The sequence below is a fragment of the Dama dama genome, chromosome X, assembly GCF_033118175.1.
Source record: "Dama dama isolate Ldn47 chromosome X, ASM3311817v1, whole genome shotgun sequence".
In the NCBI taxonomy this organism is placed as follows: Eukaryota; Metazoa; Chordata; class Mammalia; order Artiodactyla; family Cervidae; genus Dama; species Dama dama.
The window spans coordinates 129900057-129918385 of record NC_083714.1 but is presented as its reverse complement, the minus strand read 5'-3'; the positions used below and the strand labels follow the sequence as shown (position 1 = coordinate 129918385).

Below are 18329 nucleotides of genomic sequence, written 5' to 3'. Positions count from 1 at the left end.
ACTCATAAACTGTAAAGTTCATCTCATGAAAATGGGGGACACGAGGACACTAGCTTTGACGTCATCCAAATAATTTCCAGGCTGACCTAGAAAGCTTGCTCTGCTATTTCACTCTTTTTTGTTTGTAACCTCCAAAGATGATGTGTGTGTTTGTGTGTTCTGATTTGGAGTGCAAATAGCTGCACTCATAAACTTCTGAAATTGTGTTTCTAGGAAAATTTAACATGGCAGAGGAAAATGGATGCTTTTCTGGAAATATATAAAAGTTTTTCAAATTACCTGACACAAAGCAGATATCCTTAAAATACTGATAATCAAGAAGCAAGGTTATTAAAAAATTACCTCTACAGAAGTTTCCACAGACTCATAATATACATTCTGCCAGATTTCAAGGAACAGGTAATTCCTGTTATTTAAAGTTTCAGAATGTAGGACACAAAAAGGAGGCAAAAATAAGGAGACGTTCTGATTCATTGTTCAAAATTTTTACATCCTTGCTGCCCAAACCTGGAGAGGGGCCATTCTTTGGCCTGAGACAAAGCAAAAGCAAACCACCCAAGGCCATTCTCACAGTTAAAAAAATCCATTCTAAAACATTGGTAAATTAAGTCCAACATTATATTGAAGAGTAATGCATTCTTGTATGTGCATGGATCTTTTATTGGTGGAAAGAAAAAAGCATACCTTGAAGATACATTTGATACAATTCAAAATTTTTTTAATGTAGGTAATATAGAGAAGGAAATTGTTAACTTGCTATAAGGTACTTAGAGAGCTATCAGAATCAGAGTTAATGATGAAACATTAGAGCACAGTAACATCCTCCCATAATGCTGGGTGGGGTAAGGTTTCATTTGGGTAAAATGTGGGGTTGTGAGCCTGACCAAATAATGGGCAAATTCAGAGGGTTGGGAAGTAGTCATCAATTGCATATACTGGAATTCATATTATTGTTTGATTTTTCTATATTCTCAGAGTCTGGAACAAGTCAGAAATATCAGCTGCCACTTGAATTCTTCAGTATTGTTCTCTGGGGCTTAGCAAATGAGATAGAAATATTGAGAATGGAAGCAACAGAATGTTACTTACAAGGTATAAGATTATCTACCTAGAAAATATAAACCAGAAGCTGAAAAACTTGCACTGCTGCAAGAGTTCAGTGAGGTGACAGTTCAAAATAAACATGAAAAAATTGTTAATTTACTCAATAATTTACTAATTCATTTGTACCATACATGTACATGTACATACACAAATCAAAAAATGCAGTGGGTATAAACTTGCCGGGTATAAATTTAACAAGATTATGCAAGATACATATGAATAAAACTAACATTTCTTGAAGGACAAGAGAGGAGATAGTAGTAATGAGAAAGTAGACAATATTATTAGATGAGAATACTCAATATTGTACAGGTGACTCCCTTTTTTCCCCCTATAAATTCAGTGCAATATGAATAATAATAGGTTTTTAAAAAGAACTTGTCCAGTTGATATTAAAGATTTAGAAAAGTAAGATTCACAAGAATAGTAAATAAATGTGAATTTCCTGGCAGTCTAGTGATTAGGACTCTGGGCTCTCACTGTTGGGGGCCTGGGTTCAGTCCCTGGTCTGGAAACTAAGATCCCACAAATTGTACAGCACAGTCACATAAGTAAAAATTGTAAGTGTCCTTCAGGGTGGTGGAATAATAAACTTCTGAAAAAGAATTATGATGGGAAAGTTGGTGTGCTTTAGAACATATAATAAAGCTACAATACATGAAGTATGGTATTGAATAGATTTGTGTGTGGTATTAAGTGAATAGATCATTGGAACAAAATTTACAACTAGATAAAAAGTTTTAATAATACATGCTATAGACAGCATTTATGTCAGGAAAAGGATAGACTTTTAGTTCAAATTATTACCCATATGATGGTGAAAGATAATTAAAGTGTTATTTAAGATTTTACTTATTGAGACAAAATTATAATTACAAACAAAGATATCTTAGGAGATTATTTTATTTTATTTTTTTAGGAGATTATTTTAATGGTTCAGATAAGGAATGCAAAACAAATCCAAAAGTCGTATAGGAAAAGTTGGTAGATCTGTTACATAAAAAGTTCAAAACTTAGCACCAAAAAGATTACAGTTTAAAAGATGATAGAATGAGAAAAAGTAATTAAAACTTACATGAAATATGAAAGAATAATATTCCTTTGATGTTGTTCAGTCACTAAGTCCTGTCTGACTCTGCAACCCTGTGGACTGCAGCATGCCAGGCTTCCCTGTCCTTCACTATCTCCCGGAGTTTGCTCAAATTCATGTCCATTGAGTTGTAGATGGTGTCTAACCATCTCATCCTCTGCTGCCTACTTCTTTTACTATCAGTCATTCACAGCATCAGGGTCTTTTCCAGTGTGTCAGCTCTTTGCATCAAATGGCCAAAGTATTGGAGCTTCGGCTTCAGCATCAGTCCTTCCAGTGAATATTCAGGGTTGATTTCCTTTAGGATTGACTGGTTTGATCCCCTTACAGTCCAAGGGACTCTCAAGAGTCTTCTCCAGCACCGCAGTTTGAAACCATCAGTTCTTTGTTACTCAGCTTTCTTTATGGTCCACCTCTCACATCCGTACATGACTACGGGAAAAACTAGTTTTGACTATACGGACCTTTGTTGGCAAAGTGATGTCTTTGCTTTTTAATATGCTGTCTAAGTTTGTCATAGCTATCCTTCCAAGGAGCAAGCATCTTTTAATTTCATGGCTGCAGTCACCATCTGCAGTGATTTTGGAGACCAAGAAAATAAAAACTCACTGCTTCTACTTTTCCCTTCTATTTGCCATGAAATGATGGGACTGGATGCCATGATCTTCATTTTTTGAATGTAGAGGTTTAAGCCAACTTTTTCACTCCTCTTTCATCCTCAAGAGGCTCTTTAGTTCCTCTTCACTTCCTACCATTAGAGTGGTGTCACCTGCCTATCTAAGATTGTTAATATTTCTCCCAGCAGTCTTGATTCCAGCTTGTGATTCCTCCAGCCTGGCATTTCGCATGATAAACTCTCCATATAAGTTAAATAAACAAGGTGAAAATATACAGCTGTGTCGTACTCTTTTCCCAATTTTGAACCAGTCAGTTGTTCCATGTAAGGTTCTTCTGTTGCTTCTTGACCCCCCCATACAGGTTTCTCAGGAGACAGATAAGGTGGTCTGATATTCCCATTTCTTTAAGAATTTTCCACAGTTTGTTGTGATTCACACAGAGGCTTTTGGGTAGTCAGTGAGACAGGTAGATATTTTTCTGGAATTCCCTTGCTTTCTCTATGATCCAACAAATGTTGGCTATTTGATAGCTGATTCCTCTGCCTTTTCTAAACCCAACTTGTACATCTAGAAGTTCTCAGTTCGTGTACTGTTGAAACCTAGCTTGAAGGTTTTTGAGCATAGCCTTACCAGCATGTGAAATGAGTGCAAGTTGTACAGTGATTTGAACATTCTTCGGCACTGCCCTGCTTTGGGATTGGAATGAAAAATTGACCTTTGCCAGTCCTGTGGCCACTGCTGAATTTTCCAAATTTGCTGACATACTGAGTGCAACACTTTAACAGCATCATCTTTTCGGATTTGAAATAGCTCAGCTGGAATTCCATCACCTCTACTAGCTTTGATTTTAGTAATGCTTCCAAAGGCCCTCTTGACTTCACCCTACAGGAAGTTTGGCTCTAGGTGAGTGACCACACCATTGTGATTATCCAGGTCATTAAGACCTTTTTTGTATAGTTCTGTGTATTCTTGCCACCTCTTAATACCTTCTGCCTCTGTTAGGTCCTTACTGTTAATGTCCTTTATCATGCCCACCCTTGCATGAATTGTTCCCTTGATATCTCCAGTTTTCTTTTTTTTTTTCCAGTTTTCTTGAAGAGACCTCTAGTCTCCCATTCTATTGTCTTCCTCTACTTCTTTGCATCGTTCATTTAAGAAGTCCTTATTATCTCTCCTTGCGCTTCTCTGGAACTCTGCATTCAGTTGGGTATATCTTTCCCTTTCTCCCTTGCTTTTCGCTTCTCTTCTTTCCTCAGATGTTTGTAAAGCCTCCTCAGACAACCACTTGGCCTTCTTGCATTCCTTTTTCTTTGGGATGGTTTTGGTCACTGCCCCCTGTACAATGTTATGAACCTCCATCCACAGTTCTTCAGGCACTCTGTCTCCCAGATCTAATCCCTTGAGTCAGTTCATCACCTCCACTGTATAATTAATCATAAGGAATTTTATTTAGGCCATACCTGGATGGCCTAGTGGTTTTCCCTATTTTCTTCAATTTAAACCTGAATTTTTCACTAAGGAGCTGATGATCTGAGCCACAGACAGTTCCAGGTCTTCTTTTTGACTGTATAGGGCTTCTTCATCTCTGGCTGCAAAGAATATAACCAATCTGATTTCGGTATTGACCCTCTGGTGATGTCCATGTGTTGACTCATCTCTTGTGTTGTTGGAAGAAGGTGTTTGCTATGACCAGTGTGTTCTCTTGGAAAAACTCTGTTAGCCTTTGCCCTGCTTCATTTTGTACTCCAAGGCCAAACTTGCCTGTTACTTCAGGTATCTCTTGACTTTTCTGCTTTTGCATTCCAGTCCCCTATGATGAAAAGGACATCTTTTTTTGATGTTAGTTCTAGGAGGTCTTGTATGTCTTCATAGAACCAGTAAACTTCAGTTTCTTCGGCATCAGTGGTTGGGGCATAGACTTGGATTACTGTGATGTGAATGTACTTCTGTTCCTAGTACAAATCAGTAAGATAGAATAGAAATAGGACAAAATACATATGGCATCACTTTCGGTGGGCTAAAGACTAAACATGAAGAGGACTCATGTAGACATGAGCACACTGAGTGCCACTGATGTGATTTGGGCAAAGATGGAAGTTGGTGGCAGTGAAGCCCCAGAGGCAGGAGCAGAAGTGGCATCTCATCTCCATGGAGTGTGCTTTTTGCCTCGGGCCCCACAACAGGGAAGGGCTGTGCTGCTGCCAGTGACTCTTAGAAGGTAGGGTCTTGCCAGATCAGAAAAAACTTTTGTTCTGTGCTGGGCCATTGACTTTCATAGTCAGGGATCATATCACCATTCAGGAAGAACTTAAATACTCCTCTTAATGCTTGCATTTGGGCAGCAGGGTAATCATGCTCTTCTGGAGAATAAAGAACTGTTATGGGACAATATGTCTGACTTCAACTTTTTGGCAACTGTGAAAATCCATCTTGGAAATATGTACAGGCCATTTATAAAAGAAATACCAAGTTTTCAATAAACATTTGTGAAATGGTCGGCCTATCCAGTAATACGAAATGTATGAAACTAATAATACAATTCATTTTCACTCATTAAAATTGGCAAAAATTAAAAAGATTTATAGCAACCAGTGTTGGTGAGGATATATTGTTGGTGAGAAGTGTAAGCTAGTATAGTTTTTTAAATTTGTCATTATTGATGTTTTTATTTGTAGGAGCACTTTAAAAATATTTAGTCTTTATTTATTTGACTGTGCCAGGTCTTAGTTGCTGCACGTGGATCTTCAATTTTTGTTGCAGCATGTGAGTTCTTTTCATTGCAGCCTGAAGGATCATTACTTGCAGTATTTGAACTCTTAATTTGTGGCATGTGGGAACTAGTTCCCTGAGCAGGGATCAAACCTGGACCCCCTGCATTGGGAGCTCAGAGTCTTAGCCCCTGGAGCACCAGGGAATTTCCACTGCTACATTCTTTAAAAAGGACAGTTTGATTACATCTATCAAGATTTAAAACATCTCAGCCTTTGGCCCAGAATTCCATATCTGGGAATGTATCATAATGAGGTATTTGCTCATGTTCACGAAGATCTGTGTAGAAGGAAGTTTATTCCAGCATCGCTTAGTATAGCAACATTATAGAATACCTAAATGTTAGTCAGAAGGGGTTCATTAAGTAGGTTTTCTGGTACATGTATTCTTTTATGAAGTAAAACTGTAAGCCACCTTTGATTCAGCCATGGTTAAAATTAAAGATGAAAATATTGGTCCCAAAGGTATTTTATGGGAATCCCTGAGAGGTAATAATTTCTTTGACTTAAAGTACTTTGAGAATTCACAATGCAGTATTGGTTGTTACCTTAGCAAAAGGAATGAAAAGGATTGTTAAACAAGCTTCTTGTCTGTGTTAGCATTGACTCTATTAGAATTACAAATTTATTTTCTCAAACAAGTTTATGGGGGAAAGCCAAGACCAGCAAGTGAATTCGTGCAACTTACATAATAGTGAAATTATACATTAAAGTTTGTCACTATCAGGCTGGTATATCCATTGCAATCTATATTCCTACAGTAAATACTTCCTATAAAATATAATTTCCTATTATAAGGATACAGTGAGTAATATGTTTCCTACAACAAACATATAAAAAGACTTAGCAGAAATCATAATTTTAAGTAGTGTACTCCAGAAGAGTTAAAAATCAACCCTTTAAAAATAATGTGTGTTGATGTCAAGACTATCACAGAAGGAGCTGCAATTAACCAGGAATGCATTTAATGATGGCAAGATACAGATTATAGGTCAAATTTAAAGAAAACCTTTATTCCTTTCAAATTATCTTGTCTTAGTAACTTTGTGATTTGTAAATCATCTTCAGCCTTCTCCAAAGTGTAAAAAATACAACAAAACCCATTAGTCTTTGGTTTGTGTTCTCAAGAACAGTATTCCAATAATCTTTTGTCTCAGAAGTTTCTCATCAACTGCTATTATGACTCATGGCCTATTTTTTTAAAACTTTTATTGGCCTTTTCAAAGGACCAGTTTTTGGCTTTGTTGAGTCTCCATTGTGCTTTTTATTTCATTGATTTTTTACCTTCATTATTTCCTTTCTTCTACTTTCTTTGGATTTATTCTGCTAATTTTTACCAAGTACTTAACTTGTTAATTTTCTTTTAGCTTTTCTTCTTTCTAATACTAACATTGGAAGCCAAGCATTTCTCACTTGGGACTTTTATAACAGAATCAAGCAAATTTTAATTTATTTAGGTATAATCTACCAGTAAAATTCACAAGTCTCAAGTGCTCAGTTTGATGAGTTTTGATTATTTTATACACCTATGTATCCATCAGCCCAAGCAAAATATAGAACATTTCCATCACCTCAGAAAATTCTCTCATGCTTCTACAACATGTATAGTCTTTCAGCATCTGAATTCTAATTAGGATGTTTTTGAGATTCAGTAGTTTCTTTTATTGCTAGATACCATTACACTGTAACATTAATACCATGTCTTGTTTATGCATTCACCAGTTGATGTACATTTGGATTATTTCCACTTTTTGGCTGTTAAGAATAAATCTGCTATGAACATCAGTATTCAAGTCTGTGTAGATGAATGTTTTAATTTCTCTTGAGTAAATTTCCGAGGAATGGAATGTTAGCTTCTATGGTAAGTCTGTGTTCCACTTTTTAAGAAACTACTAAACTGTTTTCCAAAGTGGCTCTCAATTTTATATTCCCATCAACAATGTATGGGGCGGTTCTGGTTTCTCCACATCTTTTCTAACACTTGGTATGATCTGTTTTTTATTACAGCAATTTTAGTGGATATGCAGCAGTATCTCAATGTAGTTTTAATTTGCATTTTCCTAATGAATAATGATGTTGAGCATCTTTTCATGTGATTACTAGCCATTCATATTTCTTTGGTGAAATGTGTATTCAAATATTTTGCCCACTTTTTGATTGGATTGTTTTATTATTGAACTGTAAGAGTTCTTTGTATAGTCTCGATACAAATCTCTTATCAAATACATGATATGCAAATATTTTCTCCATTTCTGTGGCTTGTCTTTTATCAGTGGTATCTTTTGAAGTGCAGTTTTTTATTTTGGTGAAGTCTAATTTATTTTTTAATTTTATGGATTATGCTATTGGTGCCATATCTAAAAATTCTTGCCTACCCCAAGCTCACAAAGACTTTTTCTCCTATGTTTTCTTCTCGAAGTTTTATAGTTTTAGCTCTTACATTTAAGTCCGATCTGTTTTGAGTTAATCTTTTTATGGTATGAAGTAAAGATCTAAGTTTACTTTTTTTCCTATATGGGTATCCAACTGTCCTAAGCCATTTGTTGAAAAGACTATCCTTTTTCTAGTGAATTGTCTTGGTACCTATATTGAAAAGCAGTTGACATACGTGTAAAGGTTGATTTCTTGAATTCTTTTCTATTGATCTGTATGACACACTGTCTTGATTACTCTGTCTTTACATCACCTCATGGGAAATAGATGGGGAAGCAGTGGAAACAGTGTCAGACTTTATTTTTTTGGACTCCAAAACCACTGCAGATGGTGACTGCAGCCATGAAATTAAAAGACGCTTACTCCTTGGAAGGAAAGTTATGACCAACCTAGATAGCATATTAAAAAGCAGAGACACTACTTTGCCAACAAAGGTCCGTCTGGTCAAGGCTATGGTTTTTGCACTAGTCATGTATGGATGTGAGAGTTGGACTGTGAAGAAAGCTGAGTGCCGAAAAATTAATGCTTTTGAACTCTGGTGTTGGAGAAGACTCTTGAGAGTCCCTTGGACTGCAAGGAGATCCAACCAGTCCATCCTAAAGGAGATCAGTCCTGGGTGTTCATTGGAAAGACTGATGCTGAAGCTGAAACTCCAGTACTTTGGCCACCTCATGCTCAGAGTTGACTCATTGGAAAAGACCCCGATGCTGGGAGGGATTGGGGGCAGGAGGAGAAGGGACCGGCAGAGGATGAGATGGCTGGATGGCATCACCAACTCGATGGACATGAGTTTGAGTAAACTCCGGCAGTTGGTGATGGACAGGGAGGCCTGGTGTGCTGTAATTCATGGGGTCGCAAAGAGTCGGACAAGACTGAGTGACTGAACTGAGCTGAACTGAACAGTAAGTTTTTATTTTTATTTTTTTTAGACAAAAGCCATTTAATTGACAGTATACAACTTTCCAAAATATATTTTTGTAAGAAAATGGCAATAAGTAATAATTTTTACAAACAGGTTTCTTAGTAAATTCCAGTGTACTTTAGATTCCTGTCCACTAAGACACAGCTCCCCCAGTCTCCTGAGCAAACTCTTTGAACATTCACTAATTTTTTTAAAAAGATGTGGAGCAAAAAAAAAATAATAATAAAATAAAATAAAAAGACGTGGAGCAAATAGTAATCCCTCCTGTGACTCAGGGTAGGGTTTTCACCAAAGTTGAGTTAATCAGCTAATGACAATGATGAAAACCATTGCTTTACTTTCGCCCCCTCTGCCTTCCCATCTTGTTCCCTTTGATCCTTAGTCCCATATGTAGAAACTATTCAAAACTATTCTTGGCAGAACACAATTGTTCATTTAAGTCTTAGACCTAAATAAGCCACAGACCAGTAAGGTTCCTGTTTTTGTCTTCATGCTTTCCCTACCCTTGCTGCAGATCTGTCCTTGGTATCACTCTGCTGCCTGCCCTTAATTAGCAGGCCTTAATTTGTTGGTTTCTTCCTGAGGCACACAGCACTGGACAGTTTTCCAGTCCAGGTTTTAAGCCTGTTTTCTGTCACTAAATATGTGAGTTTCACCAGGTCACTTTATCTTTCTGGGCTTCAGACTCTTCTTCTGTTAAAAGAATAAAGATTGGACTGGGTTCTAAAACCCCTCTTCCCAACCAGGTTGCATATTGACTACAACCCTTATTGTTATATGCTGGGACTTTACAGGGAGGGGATGAGGACCATATTTAAAAATAAAAACGCCCAGTCTGCAAGACAAATACTTCATCAGCCTATCTCGTATTCATTTTTCATTAAAGAAAAACAAAAGCTTGTTATTTCTAGTAAAATAGACATTTACATTCCTATTTAGAGGGAAAAAAGCCTTCTCTCTTAACAAAGGTTTTTTCGAAGTATAGTCACTCAAAGCAGTGCAGGGTGGATTAACATGTGGCTGTTGTATTTACATTATCAAAAAATGCGTATATGTGTATCAGCTGGAACTGGTTTTTCAAAGTTATTCCAGTATATTGTCAAAAAGATAAAAGCTCAAGAAGTGATTTAAATAAACTTTGTGCTAGCTTTCCTTATCAAGAAGGGAAAGAACAGTTTTGCATCTAGACTAAACCCATATCTTGTCCTATGACGCAAAAGAATATTCTGTGCCCCCTTCATAAGCATTGCTGTGTTTGTCCCCCCTGACATGACAGTGTGCTTCCCCCTGGATTTCGTCCAGTCATCAGATTCATGGTTTCTGGCCTTTTATGAAGTTTAGGGAAACCAGTGTGCCACCGAAATAAAAGAGTTTATAATCTCTGGCACAACTTGTTTCAAGTCAATGCTGAATTCTCAGCTTTCTTCTCTCTTCTCAGCCCCAGAATCTGAATTAACCAGATAGCATCAGAGACCAGCAAAGATGTGGGAAGAAGATGACCACTACAGATGCATGGCGATATGGTCTTTGACATAGGTGGCAAGAGCAAGCCAGGGCAAGTTGCCCAGAAGGCTAGAACAAGACGGTTCAGATGCACTCAAAGAAGGAGCCTCTGAGCCAGCCCAGAGCTTGTCAAGGCTGACTCTGGACAGAGCCACAGTCATTCCTCTTGACCAAGCCTCATTTTTACTCTCTGGTCCTTGCCAGTCACCTTCTCGCTCCCCAAGAGGCCTGTGGGTTATGGCCTTTGATTGGTTTCCAGAATGTATTTGCTGTCTCTGTCTAAACCTGGCTGGTGAAATGAGACCCAGAATCAGCAAAGGAGTAATCCAGGCTGGCCTGTCCCACGGTGGCCATGATAGAAACCCACTGGGTAGAAAGAACCAAATGTTGAGTAGGAAAGAAGCAAACAGATCTTTTCCCAGTGAGACAGCATTTTCCTCTGCTGCTGCTGCTGCTAAGTCACTTCAGTCATGTCCGACTCTGTGTGATCCCATAGACGGCAGCCCACCAGGCTCCCCCATCCCTGGGATTCTCCAGGCAAGAACACTGGAGTGGGTTGCCATTTCCTTCTCCATGAACAGTAAGTTTTTAGATCGAGTAATAGAAGTCCTCCATATTTTACAACATGGTAAAGCAACTATACTCCAATAAAAATTTAAAAATAAAAACCCTCCAACTTTGTTCTTCTTTTTTTCAAATTGGCTTTGACTATTCTAAGTCCTTCAAATTTCCATATAAATTTTAGGTTCAACTTGTCAGTTTCTCCAGAAAAGCTTGCTGTAACTTTGATAGGGATCACATTAAGTTTATAGATCTTGCCTAGAGGGAATTACTATCCTGACGATATTCGTTCTTCCAATTCATAGATATGGATTTCTCTCCATTCATTTAAATTATCTTTACTTTCTCTCCATCATGTTTTTTAGTTTTCACTGTACTAGCGTAAGCAGTCTTGCACTTCTTTTGTTAAATGTATTCCTACTTAGTTGTTTTTGATGCTTATGAATATAATTGTTCTGATTTCATTTTGGGGTTGTTGCTCACATGTAAAAATTAGTTAATTTTCTTTCTTTGTTTTGCAGTTGATACAGTTTATTTTTTTCTTCCAGTTTTATTGAGATAATAACTGCTATAACAGCACTGTGTAAGTTTAAGATATACAGCGTAATGATTTGACTTGCATATATCTTGAAGTGATTACCACAATAAGTTCAGTGACTATCCATCATCTCATATAGATACAAAATTAAAGACATAGAAAAATGTCTTCTTCCTTTTGATGACAAGTCTAAGGGTTTGTTCTCTTAACCTTCATATATAATACACAGCAGTGTTAATTATTACTTATGTTGTATATTGCCTCCCTAGTACTTACTCAGAACTGGAAGTTTATACCTTTTGACTGGTTTCATCCAATCCCCCTCCCCTCAACCCCTACCTCTTGTGGCCAGAAATCTGATCTTGCTTTTTTTTAAAAGTTTGTTTCTGAAATATAATTGACCTACAGTGGTATGTTAGTTCCTGTGACACAACATAGTAATTTTTTCAAAAAAAATTTTTTTAATTTTTTTTTTGGCTATTCAAAATTATTTAATTACAAGGCTGGATAACTAGAAAAGAATTTTCCTTTCAAAATAGTTTCATAGGTAGAAGATAATACACTGGTTAACAGGTTATGATTCTACAGCAGTGTCATGGTCAAACAGAAATGCCTTGACTCTTATGAATGCATTATCTAGACTCGATGCTGGTTCAGAATCTATGTACAAATCAATGTAAGAATATAATTCATCTTGAACTTTCTTCCCACATCCATAAAATGGATATTTTCCCAATCACCAAATTTTTCATATGACAGACAAGTAAATCTCGCAGCACTAGTCAGAAATGTTTCCACCTTCGAAATGTCACAGCACACCGACTTCTTTCAACAGGCAGACAGCAACCCCTCAATCTGCACATTAGTCTTGTCTCAGCAAAATTTATTTTTAATTGGAGGATAGTTTTCAACATTGTGTTGGTTTTTGCCGTATAGCAATGTCAATCAGCCTTGGTATACACAGGTCCCCTCCTTCTCGAACCTCCCTCCCTCCACCCCCATCACAATCCCCTAGGTTGTCACCGAGCACCTGGTTGAGTTCCCTTTGTTATACAGCAACTTCCTTCCCACTAGCTGCCCATTTTTCATACGGTGATATTTCTATACATTTCAAAATGATCACCATGAAAAGTCTAGTTATGATACGTTATCATACTGAGATATTACATAGTTGTTGACTGTATTCCCCTCATTTTACATTCCATACCAGTTATTTATTTTGCAGATAACTTTGTACCTCTTAATCTCTCTCACCTATTTCTCCATCTGCCCCTCTCCCTTCTGGCAGCCACTTGTTTGTTCTCTGTATCTGTAACTGTTTTTGTTTTATTATATGTTCCTTTGTTTTGTTTTTTTAGATTCCACATATAAGTCATACAGTATTTGTATTTCTCTGCCTAACTTATTTTATTTCGCATAATGCCCTCTAAATTCAACCATGTTGTCTAAAATGGCAAGGTTTCACTTTTTATGGCTGAGTAATTTTTCTTTGTGTATGTGTGTATGTATCACATCTTTCTGTCTTAGAAAACACATTCTTTTATTTTTTATTAAAACTAATTTTTCCTGGAGGATAGTTGATTTGCAATGTGTTAGTTTCAGCTGTTCAACAAAGTAAATCGGTTATATATATTCAATAATCCACTCTTTTGAAGGTTCTTTTCCCAAATAGGTCATTACAGAATATTGAGTAGAGTTCCCTGTGCTATTCAGTAGGTTTGTATTAGTTATCTATTTTATTTATAGTGGCGTATATATGTCAATCCCAAGCTCCCATTTTATCCCTCACCACCACCCCCAACACTTTCCTCCTTGGTAACCATAAGTTTGTTTTCTACATATGTGACTCTATTTCTGTTTTATAAATAAGTTCATTTGTACCATTTTTTAGATTCCACATATAAGCAATATCATATGATATTTGTCTTTGTCTGACTTCACTCTGAATAACAGTCTCTGTGTCCAAGCAACCACATCTTATTTATCCATTATCTATTAATGGGCACTTAGATCACTTCCATATCTTGGCTATTGTAAATAATGCTGCAGTGAACATGGGGATGCATGTATCTTTTCTAGTTAGTGTTTTTGTTTTCTTCAAATAAATATGCAGAATAGAAATTGCTAGATTGCATGGTAGCTCTCGTTTCAATTTTTTGAGAAATCTCCATCTGTTTTCCATAGTGGCTGCACAAATTTACATTCCCATCAACAGTGCAGGAAGTTTCTCTTTTCTCCACATTCTTGCCAACACTTGTTACTTTTTGTCTTTTTGATGATAGCCATTCTGACAGGTGTGAGGTGGTATCTCACTGTGGTTTTGATTTGCATTTCCCTGATGATTAGTGATGTTAAGCATCTTTTCATGTGCCTGTTGGCCATCTGTGTGTCTTCTTTGGAAAAGTGTCTTTTCAACTCCTCTGCCCATTTTTTTAATCGGGTTATTTGATTTTCTAATTTTCACATGTTGCTCTTATATTCTGTGGCCATCATTTATTCTAATCTTTTTTGTATGAATTCCTTGGGATTTTCTACAAATAGGATCATATCATTTGCAAATAAAGACAGTATTACATCTTCTTTGCCGGTTTGGTTACCTTTAACATTTTTTCTTCTTTTTCATGCTGGATAGAATATCTAGATCAGTGTTGAATAGAAGTGACAATAACAGACATCTTTGTTTTTGTTCCCAGTCTTAAGAGAGAAAGCAGTCCATCAAGTATGATGTGCAGTTCAGTTCAGCCGCTCAGTCGTATGCAACTGTTTGTGACCCCATGGACTGCAGCATGCCAGGCCTCCCTGTCCATCACCAGCTCCCAGAGTTTACTCAAACTCATGTCCATTGAATTGGTGATGCCACCCAACCATCTCATCCTCTATCATCCCCTTCTCCTCCTGCCTTCAATCTTTCCCAGCATCAGGGTCTTTTCAAATGAGTCAGTTCTTCACATCAGGTGGCCAAAGTATTGGAGTTTCAGCTTCAGCATCAGTCCTTCCAATGAATATTCAGGGGTGATTTCCTTTAGGATGGGCTGGTTGGATCTCCTTTCTGTCCCAGGGACTCTCAAGAGTCTTCTCCAACACCACAGTTCAAAAGCATCAATTCTTTGGCACTCAGTTTTCTTTATAGTCCAACTCTCACATCCATATATGACTACCGGAAAAACCATAGCTTTGACTAGACAGACCTTTGTTGGCAGAGTAATGTCTCTACTTTTTAATATGCTGTCTAGGTTGGTCATAGCTTTTCTTCCAAGGACCAAGCATCTTTTAATTTCATGGCTTCAGTCACTATCTGCAGTGATTTTGGAGCCAAAAAAAATAAAGTCTCTCACTGTTTCCACTGTTTCCCCATCTATTTGCCATGAAGTGATGGGACCAGATGCCATGATCTTAGTTTTCTGAATGTTGAGCTTTAAGCCAACTTTTTCACTCTCCTCTTTCACTTTCATCAAGAGGCTCTTTAGTTCTTCACTTTCTGCCATAAGGGTGGTGTCATCTGCATATCTGAGGTTATTGATATTTCTCCTGTCAATCTTCATTCCAGCTTGTGCTTCATCCAGCCCAGCATTTCTCATGATGTACTCTGAATATAAGTTAAATAATCCAGGTGACAATATACAGCCTTGACGTACTCCTTTCCCAATTTGGAACCAGTCTGTTGTTCCATGTCCAGTTCTAACTGTTGCTTCCTGACCTGCATACAGATTTCTCAAGAGGCAGGTCAGGTGGTCTGGTATTCCCATCTCTTTCAGAATTTTCCAGTTTCTTGTGATCCACACAGTCTAAGGCTTTGGCACAGTCAATACAGCAGAAATTGATGTTTTTCTGGAATTCTCTTGCTTTTTCCATCATCCAACGAATGTTAGCTCTGGGTTTATTTAAATTGAGGAAATTCCTCTTGATTCCTTGTTTGTTGACAGTGTTTATCATGGATGCATGATGAATTTTGTGAATTATTTTTTTCTGCATGTATTGAGATGAATGTGTGTCTCATCATTTATTCTTTTTAAACACAGTGTATTACATTAATTTTTGGATGTTACATCAACTTTGTATTCCCAGGTTAAATCTCATGTGGTTATAGTGTATGATCCTTTTTATATGTTGCTTAATTCAGTTGGTTTATATTTTGTTAAGGATTCTTGCATTTATGTTAATGAGAAATATTGATTTTTAGTTTTCTTCTGATGGCTTTGTGTGGTACATACCAAGCAATGATAATGCTAGTCTCTTAGAATTAATTGGTCAATGTTCTCAGCTCCTCTGTTTTCTGAAAGAATTTGTGAAGGGTTGTTAATCCTTCTTTAAATATTCAATAGAATATTGATTTGAAATATTGTTTTCTCACATAGACATTTAGAGCTATAAATTTCCCTTTCAGCACTGTTTTCTCTGTATCCCATCCTATTTTTTAATATTAAACTTTTTACTATGAGATAATTATGAATTCACATTCTGTTCTAAGAAATCATACAGAGAAATAACCAGATACCCTTTATCCAGTGTCCTCTGATGGTACATGCGTGCATGCCAAATCGCTTCAGTCGTGTCTGACTCCTTGCGACCATATGGACTGTAGGACTGTAGCCCGCCAGGCTCTTCTATCCATGGGATTTCCCAGGCAAGAATTCTGGAGTGGGTTGCTATGCCCTCCTCCAGGGGATCTTCCCATCCCAGAGATCAAACCCCGTTAGGTCTACCTGCATTGGCAGGCGGGTTCTTTACCACCAGTGCCACCTGGGAAGTCCGTCCCCTGATGGTAAAATCTTACAAAGCTATAGTACCATGTCACAACCAAAATATGGACATTGATACAGTCAAGATACTGGATTTCTCCATCACCAAAGATCTCTCATATTGCCCTCATCCAGTCATACCTGCTTTTTTCCTGTTCTCCCTCAATTCTTAAGCCCTGGTGACCACTAGTGTGTTCTCCATTTTCATAATTTTTTCATTTCAAGTATGTTATATCAATGGAGTCATACCTTAGAGTACTGGCTTTTTTTTTAAAACTGTTTAGTTCTCTGGAGATTCATCCGAGTTGTGTGTATCAATAGTTCAGTAGTTCACTCCTTTTTATTACTGAATAGTATTTCGTGGTATGGATGTACCATAGTTTAACTGTTCACCCGCTGAAGGACATTGGTTGTTTCTGGTTATTGCCTATTCCAATTAAGGCTGCTGTTAAAAAAAAAAGTAAAAAAAAAAGCTGCTGTAAACATTCATATACAGGTCTTTGTGTGAACTTAAGTTTTTAGTCCTCTGGAATAAATGCCTAGGAGTGCAATTGCTGAATCATGTGGTAGTAGCGTGTTTAGTTTTTCAAAAACCTGCCAAACTCTTTTCCAGAATGGTTATACTTTTTTACTTTCCCATCAGTCATGTAGTCAGTTTTTGCATATCCTCACGAGCATTTGATGTTGTCACTGTTTTTTATTTTAGCCATTTTGGTAAGTGTATAGTGATATCTCATTGTTGTTTTAATTTGTATCTCTTATGGTAATGATATTGAACATCTGTTCATGGGCTTATTTGCCATCTGTATATCCTCTTTGGTGAAATGTCTGCTCATGTTTTTTCTTCATTTTGTAATTGGATTATTTACTTTTCTACAGTTGAGTTAGAAATACTAATCCTTTGTCAGATGTGTGCTTTGCAAATATTTTCTCCCAGTCTGTAGCTTGACTTTTCATCCTCTAGTTAAAGTTTTTCACAGGGAAAAATTTTACATATTGACAAAATTCAACTTACCCATTTTTCCTTGTATGGTGATTTTAGTGTTAAGTCTATGAACACTATGTGACCCTGAGTCCTAAAGATTTTCTGTTTTTTTCCTGAAAGTTTTATAGTTTCATGTTTTATATTTAAGTCCATGATCCATTTTGAGTTAATTTTTGTATTAATATAAGATAATGAGGTTTAGGTTGAGGTTCATATTTTTGCTTATCAGTGTTCAGTTGATCAAACAGCATTTGATGAAAAGGCTCTCCTACCTCCATTGAATTACTTTTTGCACCTTTGTCAAAAATCATTTGGGCATATTTGTGTGGGTGTGTTTCTGAGTTCTCTATTTTGTTTATTGACCTATGTCTGTTGTGTTAGTTGCTCAGTCATGTCTGACTCTTTGCTACCCCATGGACTGTAGCCCACCAGGCTCCTCTGTCCATGAGATTTCCCAGACAAGAATACTGGAATGGGTTGCCATTTCCTCCTCCAGGGGATCTTCCTGACCCAGAGATCAAACCAGGGTCTCCCATATTGCAAGCAGATTCTTTACCGTTTGAGCCACCAGGGATTCCCTTAATCTATGTCTATCTCTCTGCAAATATCACACAATCTGGATTGCTGTAGCTATTCATTAAGTCATGAAGCAGGTAGACTGATTCATTTCACTGTATTCCTCTTTTCCAAAATTAATTTAGCTGTTACAGTTCCTTTTTCTTTCCATATAAATTCTAGAATAAACTTGGTTATATCTATAAAAAATATTTCTGGGATTTTGATGGGAATTGGATTAAATCTGTACCTGAATTGGGGGAGAACTGACATCTTTTCTCGGTTAAATCTTCCAATCCGTGAACACAGAATGTCTCTCAGTTTATTTGTCTTTTCTTTCTTTCATCAGTGCTGTGTCATTTTCAGTATACAAGTCCTATATACGTTTTATTAGATTTACACCTAAGCATTTCAATTTTTTTGGACAGATGATAAATCGTATTGTCTTTTTAAGTTTTGGTGTCCATGTGTTTATTGCTAACATATAGAAATACAGTTGATTTTATACGTTTGT

General features: G+C 37.0%; 1 long non-coding RNA gene across 1 annotated transcript in view; it reads left to right on the top strand.

Moving 5' to 3' along the window:
• The first annotated feature begins 1074 nt into the window (after window positions 1–1074).
• The window catches only part of LOC133052399 (uncharacterized), a 37862-nt gene continuing 20607 nt past the window's right edge, over window positions 1075–18329 (top strand). The window contains exon 1 of the long non-coding RNA XR_009692044.1: window positions 1075–1092. This is a non-coding gene — a long non-coding RNA (uncharacterized LOC133052399). The remainder of the gene's footprint in view (window positions 1093–18329) is intronic.